We start from the raw sequence: 9,157 nt of genomic DNA on the forward strand, positions 1-9,157 counted from the left end.
TAGATTTTTTTTCACTGTAATTTTAGCTGCAGTTCGTAACTTTTTTGTGTTCAAAATTTAAAAAATGTATATTATAATTATATTTTAAGCGAGTACATCATGAATCCATTTTCCTAACCGTGTTTTTGTCTTGTCCTGAATCACTACGGTACACCTAAAATAAGTGTTTATATTCGGATTTTAGAACTGGTCCGGGTCGTACCACCGTGGAGTACCCCGGTACCTGCATGACGTGTCATAGATATAAACAGAGAGAAGTAACTCCGGCTACAATGTTTTTTCCGCAAGACACATGCAGTTCTGTTTATTAACCAGAGCGGTAAAAGTTACGGACTGCAGCATTAAAGTTTTAGTAAGTTTGTTGTGTGTTTTTGACATTTTTATTCGTTTTTTTATGTCTAAACGGTATAAATTTTTATTTATATGAATTAGTTTAGTTGCCTACTTCAATCTAAACTAAACAAAAATTAGCCATGGCAACATGCTGAAATAAAGTAAATTATGTTTTTTATATATTTTATTTCAGTTTTAGGTAATGATAATAACCCTGATTACATTTTAAAGTAACTGTTTTGAATGTCTGAATGTATTTGAAAATGTAATGGCAACAGTCTTCAGTGTCACATGATCCTTCAGAAATCATTCTAAGTCGTCCAGGTTTAGAATGACATGAGGATGAGTAATTGATGACAGTTTTTTTTTTTCCTTTTTGAGTGAACATTCATATTTTCCTTTAATATTTCTGTGGAAACCGTGAAAAAAAAACAAAAAAAAAAAACTTTAGTATTCTTTGATAAATAGAAAATGCAAAAGTTCAGCATTTATTTGAAATAGAAATCTTTTGTAACATCATAAATGTCTTTACTGTCCCCCCCCCCCCTTACTGAATAAAAGTATTTAAACAAAAACCAACTGACCCCAAACTTTTGAACAGTAGTGTATTATGCAACATCATATTATATCATTCATTTATCCATAATCACAGGAAGAAACACAAGTCCTCATAAGAATGTTTGGTATTTTCTTTCTAAATTTAGTCTCTTCTAGTGCTCCTCCTCACCCTGGGTGTGACAGTCCAGCCTTTCAGACTGGAAACAATGTGAAGCAACACCTTCATCATGTAACGCAGCACCCCTGTGTTCCCTGCCATAATGGCTCCTTCTCCCCGTTCCTCGACCGATGGCCTCTCTAGAGTGCAGTAAGGAAGGGGGACTTCAGCGCTCCTCTGGCCACGAGGACACTGCGCACTGGAATAAGTGGACAGGAAGTGACTCTCAGAGCGAAGGAATTCTCAGACGGCGGGGGTCCATGAGGAAAGGTTGACGTTTTTGGAAAGCAAATGATGTTGTGATGTGCCATCAACAGCCTGCAGGAAGTGGTGGTCTGTACTGGGCCACGTTATGTTGTTCAGCATAATGGATTTATATAAATAGGTCATTGATGAATCACTCACATCAAGCCCCCTAAAAAAATGTTTTTGTGTGTGTGTTTTTTTACTACTATATATATAAACTCATTGGCCACTTTATTAGGTACACCTTAATAGTACCGGGTTGGAACCCCTTTTGCCTTCAAAATTGCCTTAATACTTTGTGGCATAGATTGAACAAGGTGCTTTTAAACATTCCTCAGAGATTTTGGTCCATATTGACATGATAGCATCACACAGTTCCTTCAGATTTGTCAGCTTCACATCCATGATGTGAATCTCCTGTTTCACCACATCCCAATGTGCTCTATTGGACTAAGATCTGGTGACTGTGGGGGCCATGAACTCAATGTCATGTTTAAGAAACTAGTTTGAGATGATTTGAGCTTTGTGACATGATGTGTTTTCCTGCTGGAAGTATAGCCATCAGAGGATGGTCAGTGATGCCACTCAGGTAGGCTGTGGCGTTGAAACGATGCTCAATTGTTCCTAAGAGGCCTGAAGTGTGTGAAGAAAATATCCCACACACAATTACACCACCAGCAGCAGCCTGAACCACTGATACACGGCAGGATGGATTCATTATTTCATGTTCTTCATGCCAAATTCTGACCATACCATCTGAATGTTGCAGCAGAAATCGAAACTCATCAGACCCGGCAACGTTTTTCCAATCTTCTGAAAATACTCAGACAAGCACGTCTGGCACAGACAACCATGCCACGTTCAAAGTCACTTAAATCAGCTTTCCTCTCCATTCTGATGCTCAGTTTGAACTTCAGCAGATCATCTTGACCATGTCTACATGCCTAACTGCATTTTTATATTGGTGCCATGTGATTGGCTGATTAGAAGTTTGCGTTAACGAGCAGTTGAACAGGTGTACCTAATTAAGTGACCGGTAAGTTAATATAAAACATATGTTACATGAATTATACATTATATTTGATAAAGTATATATATATATATATATATATATATATAGAGAGAGAGAGAGAGAGAGAGAGAGAGAGAGAGAGAGAGAGAGAGAGAGAGAAATTAAGTATAAGTTTGATTTTATAAATAGGTCATGGATGAGTCACTCACACCGAGCCCCCTCAGTATTTCAGGACAGACGTCTGTTTACTTCCTGGTGCCAAACAGAGGGCATCGCTGCTAAGAGCCCCCTAGATAGCGGGCTAAACTTAAGCAGGGCCCATCCTGTTTTGGGATTCTACTGTAACCTTGAGCGTTTTGACTTTCCTGCATCTCGCTCGAAAACAGTCAGCTGTTATCATTCCCGCGTCATGTTTTGTACCCCACACTACGGTGTCAGCCGGTCGCTCTGATACTTTACACCGCATCTGTTTGCTTCTGAGGGAGACGCTCTTGACCGTTATAATTTGTGCGTTCATGTCCATCTCACCGATGGCTGCGTTCCAACTCTCAGCTTAGCCAGTAGGGCTTTCTTGGTTTCACATCCCTCTTCAGCCAAACACAAACACACACGTCCGGCCAGCCTGACCCAAGCTATCTCTCCGCCTGCGAGTGCCAGACGCACACACATACACACATGCGCTGGACCCTCCTGCTCTTCCCACGTTCCTCCTCTCCCTCTCTCCTCTGTTCTTCTCTCTTCTCTGCTTGCATTTCCTTCTCTCCTTTCCTCTGCCTCAGCACCCTTGTACATCTCATTGTCTCTGGTCTCTTCATCTTTCTCCACTTCCTGTGTCTTGCACCCCGTGCCCTCTCACGCCCCCCTCTTTCAACCTCCCCCTCTTTCTCCACATCTCTCTCTCTCTTCGCGACGTGACTTTTAGCACAGACATTGGGGCTGTTGCCAATAATCTGGGGCAGAGAGGCGAGAGATGAGCACACACACACACACACACACACACGGTCACATGTAGATGTAATAGGGCACACACGTACTACGTCTCTTCCCTAAACCCTGGTATTTCACATCAACAATAGTGATTTAGTCTTAAAGAAATATTAGATAGAATCTTTGGCCTAATGTAAAAAAACTACTGAAAATTATGGTAACCATTACACTCAGTGCAAACAATTGTTATGGTTATGCATTTGAAACAACCATGGCCATTGTAAGTATTACTGGAGACATGTTTTACAAACTGAGGGATGAGTCATCTTTATTTTCTATAGTAATTGACAACAGACTACAGATTTACCCCTGAAAATTCATTTATATTCATATTCTGTATACTTTTTGTTTACTGTAACATTCTTTTTTAATGTGCTTATATATTGTATATAATACATTTATAATAAATGTATTTTCTTAAATTTTTTACTACAAAGAATATTTAGTTTGCATATAAAACAAATATCCATTTTATGTTTATATTATGTCCTTGCCGTTGCATGTGCTGTTTCACTATTTCTTTGAGCTACAGAAAAGTTAATTCTTTAAACTTCACCATGTTACAATGGCCTTTCCCATTTAAAGACATTTTAATAATGCAACTAGCATTCCACACTCGAAATCACATTTCTCATCCTTACCGAGAGAAGAATCATCTCATCGTATCTCTCTTCTTATCTCTGCCTCACACTCTCATGCTTTCTATCTCTCAGCCACACTCTGACACACAGACACTTAATGTCAATGACCCATGCGCTCAGATTTAATGAGAGAGAGAGCGAGAAAGGGACATTAAGTTATGTCACTTCACAGGCTTCTGAAGCGCTGAATCTAGAATTACTTTGTTGTGATGTTTTTCCTGAGTTGCATGGATCAAAAGACAGACATGTGATCTTGGGAACAGAGAAGTGAGTGAGAACATTTGTGAGAATGAAAGAGAAAGAAGGGATCAAGCCATAGCTGGCAGAGTCATTCACACAGAAGAATGCATGAGATTACAGCGTCTTTTGGGTTCAAGAGAAAAAGTGAATGTGTATCGATCCCAGTGTATTAGTTCAACAGATCTGACTTCTTTTTAAAGTCATTTGAATTCAATGATAGCCTAAATAAACATGTTTTTTTTTTACTCAACAGGTAAGGTAGTCAATAGCTGAAGTGCATAGTATGGATTTTATAACCGGAGTCTTTTTTGGAGAAATTATGGCAGAAAATGTCTATCATTGACTAAATCCCAGGTCATCATATCATTAGAGACTTTCTGTATACTTTCATACTAATTATAGCCCTCTATAGCCTAAGTATTAACCTATTCCTGCAAATATAATATAAATAGTATGTCCACAATGTACGCATGTCCACAGTTGTGTATGCCAGAATGTCTGTATGAAGAAATTAGAGAAAAGTAATTTCCATGCTATACAAAACCTATATAAGGTTCACAGCTCTACCATATATGAACTCATATCTCTGCTTTTCTTTCAGATATCTTCATGGCCTGAGAGAACAAATGTCACCTTCAGCTCAACCTTGCCAACCTGCCAGTCAACAACACAATTTAATGTAGCTGTGAGTAAAAGAATGACCACATGCATGAGGGCATATTTTCATTAGGTTTGGGTTCAAATTTGTAATTGTTATTTCATGAAATCAGGAAAATACTCAGTGTTTAATGCATATATTCTAGACCCATGACATTGGTCCTCGTGCAGAAAACACGTGTTCAATTTTGGCCTCAGTTGTGTCCCATTCCCCCTTCTTTTTCCCTCTATAATATCTCGTCCTTTCTTTACGGTCCTTATCAACAAAAATTGGCAAAAGACAGAAAGACTATAGTTCAGGTCTTCCCTGCTGTGTCTGTGCAGTCATTCTCTGTGTTAATATGCTGAGGATGAACCCACAGTGGAACTCAGTCATCTGTGTTTACCATTCACCAAAACACGGGGCAGTTAGCATTACTAATCTCCATTTCCACCACACACATCTCTCCTCCAATCCCTGTCCTTCAGAGTATGAGACGCATGTTCTTGAAGTATGTGATCGTTTTACCCACGGTTGTACTGACACTACACCACATCATCCTGAATACATTCAACACATCTCAGAATTACTAATATAATAGAACATTGCACTCCTCCATGAGATTTCAGCGCCGCACCCGTCTTTGTCAGATCTTGGTGAGATAGCATAAATCTCATGATCTCATACGTGGAGTTCAATATATCATACACGTGTGATTGTTCAACTTTTCAACGGATGCTTAAAAAAATTAATTATCATTGATTTAAACTTTTTAAATTAGACTTTTTAATAAGTTTTTTGAAATGTTAAATTTGGAGTGTTGCACTTTTTCCTAAAAAACTTAAACTTAACTTGAAACTGTATTTAATTATTGTATTAATATTAGCTTTGAACATTGAGTAGATTTTTTTATATTTTTTAAAAACTATCACTTTCAGTTTATTTTCATACATTCAAAGTGAATTGCCAGCAAGCTTGTTGGGTTAGTAGTAAAAATAAAATAAATAAATAAACATTTTAAATACATACACATACCAAAATGTATCTGAAATTTCATCAAGGTCATGATCAGATCTCCTGGGCATGACACTTGAAAACGTACTATCTTCTGCTTAACACCCATGTATGATTACAAAAAAGTCAACATTCTACCTTATTCGGTGCCTTTGTAATGTGGTGAACGGCGTGTTCAAATGCGTGTGTTTGTTAAAAGTGTGTGACTATGTTGCCTAAAGATGTAACACCCAAGTTGAGAGCTTTCACACATCTCTTTGTAGATCCACCAACACCCTTCCAGCACAGATACAGGCAGTGCAAGTGATAGTGGAGCCGATAGCCCATCAGTAACTCCATACGCTCTGAGATCACTGCGCTTCACTGACAGTCCGAGCCCCGTTTGGACCCAAACTCACCTGATCTAACAGTACCAAAGGTTATCTTCAGCCCAGTACATATATTCTTTATATTGCTTATATTCTTTATGGTTAAGATGTAAATTATCGTACATTCTGAAACACACTCACTCACTCTGTTCAAAAGCGTATTGGTAGCCTCGCTCACCTCGCTCGCTGTGTGTGTGTGTGTGTGTGTGTGTGTGTGTGTGTGTGTGTGTGTGTGTGTGTGTGTGTGTGTGTGTGTGTGTGTGTGTGTGCTTATGTCCCTTTTGGGTACATTCACCAGGATACACACCAGTAAACTGAGGACCACCTAAAAAATTTAGGACATTTTGTATGTCCTCATTTGTTTGACTATATAATGGCATTCAGCATACTCTAAAATGGTGTCCAGACTTAAAATCTCACTTGTCCCAAAAAATCACTTTTAAGTGATTTGTGTATGTGAAGTGTGTATGCCCCCCCACTAAAGTGTGTATAACACAGCGCCCTCTAGGAGTACTGCACTTCCGGAAAAGATACACACTTCGGGGATTCTGACCAATCAGAGCACTACAAAAGCGGGACTTGATGATCTGACCAATCAGAGGCCAACACGTCATCAACAAACATGGCGGAGGCAAAAACGATCATGATTATGATCTGAATTGACAGATAATCCACATTAAATTATAGAAAAATTCCCAATAATTAGTATTTAAATAAAAATAGACTCATTTGCCCTGAGCAGCAGGACCTCTCATGACTTATATGAGCATGTTTTTTTTAACTTTTAATCCTCGCGTTTTGCTCTCGCATCAGTCTCTGCTCTGTGTGTGTGTGTGTGAAGATCGCGCTTCCCCGCGTCACCGTGACTACAGCACGAACAGTAATAGGAGTTTATTAATCATGTAGGAACGAGTTTGAAGCGGGGAAGGGACATACAGATTAAGTCATGTGAATTTAAAAAGTACATATTTCCTTCCAAAAGCGGGACAACTGCTTAAATCTGTCAATATGGGTGTGATGATTTATTCATCTGAGTTTGTTTAATAAAAATACACAAGCCACAAAACGAAAACGTGCTAAATCGCTTGCTTTTATGAGTGAGTTTATTTGTTTTAAGTGTTTTCTCCTACTTTGCGTTCTGCCGTTCTCTTTCATCCGCGATGTCCCTGAGCGGCCGCCGCCCCTCCCCCACCCACCGCACGAGCAGGAGAACAGTCACACACACAGAGCAACACATTCTCTTTAGCCTATATTATATAGAGGAAACCAGTAACAGCAAACATTCTCTTTATATATATTTTATATATAGGAGAGCAGTTACATCAAACATTATCTTTATATTATAGTATATTATATAGAGGAGAGCACAGCAAACATTCTAATTATATCATATTATTTTACAGTTTTTCTCAGTCACTTTGGTGCATTTCTCAGATCACAACAAAAATTATTGTTCAACCTCCACATTATCTAGTCACTTGTGCACATCATAATTAAATCAATCATTCATTTGAACAAATTGCAAATGCTTTGTTACATTCATGCAATTGATGTAGGCTACAAGTGTCTGCTGTTTCTTACATTATTAATTTCTTATGTCACGTTGATCAAAATGTATTATACTGGTTCTCTGTTGAATAGTCTTACCCCTCAAAACATACAGGCATTAGTTCCATAAGTCATTAATGCAGAATGGATGAACTAGTTGTCATAAACTGTCAATACATTTTCTATGCAATTCTATTAGATTTTTTTTGTCCTGAATTTACATTTACATTTTGTTGAATTGCAGAGGTGAATTCTGAATTTCACTAATGAAGGGGAATGTAAAGCATTAGATCAATCAATGATCATCCAGTTCTCTATAATAGCTCAGAGTACATCTCATTTGGGAAGCATAATAGACAGAGCACAACACGTTACACACTCTGAGAATGGAAGAACAACCGAAGAACAGCCGAGAAGAAGAAGAAGAAGAGGAGTAAGTATGTGTGGTGGAAGGGTACAGAGGTAAAACAGAGGAAGAGGTAGAACAGGCCAAGATTGTGTGTTTCTGAAGAAATAAGGGCCACTATTGTAGATAATGTTCTCAGTCATAACCTTATGGCAGAGGCGGTCGAATGGTGCAGCCGAATGTTTGGAAAACAACCGTGTATGTCCTCAATCATTCAAGCGTTTGTAGACAAAACAGGTGTGTAATCAGACAGTGTTCACATACTGTACTGTATACCATAAACTGTAGACTTACTGTAATGCTATATTACAGCAGTCTACTTGCAATTTACATTATACAGTAAATATACTTGATAGAGACATAATGTAAAACACACACGTACATACAGTATATGTGTGACATAGTCTTTTTCTTTATATCGCAATGACATTGTACAGTCATTTTTTGACAGACCAACAGTGTATCTGTGAATCCTGTCCAGTCTCATCTAGAGTAATGCGTACATGTGTGTCATACAGATATTAAGTGCAGTCTTATGCATTTTCAATCATTGTCATCAAAATCATAGTTTATTTCTGAAAATATTGATAGAGTATATTGACAACCTGACTAAGCATTTTGACATTCTTGTTTGCAAACAATGACACACAAGGACTTGTCATTCTGATGACACTGATATGTTAATTGATTTAGTACTAGTATTTTGAGCAAGTTACAGGCTTTTGATGGTAATCTATTGTGTTTTGTTGTTTGTACAAATTGTTTTGAGAAATGCACTTACTGGTTTGCAAATCTTAAGGTTCAAGAAATGTACTAAAGCGACTGATAAGAACTATACTAGAGGAGTGGAGTTACAGCAAACATTCTCTCTCTCTCTCTCTCTCTCTCTCTCTCTCTCTCTCTCTATATATATATATATATATATATATACAGGGGCGTAGTTTGTGGGGGAGATAACCCCTACAACCCCCCCCCCCCACACAATATTTATACCATGAAAAAAAAAACCC

This window comes from Phoxinus phoxinus (genome assembly GCF_949152265.1).
Source record: "Phoxinus phoxinus genome assembly, chromosome: 4".
Classification (NCBI taxonomy): domain Eukaryota; kingdom Metazoa; phylum Chordata; class Actinopteri; order Cypriniformes; family Leuciscidae; genus Phoxinus; species Phoxinus phoxinus.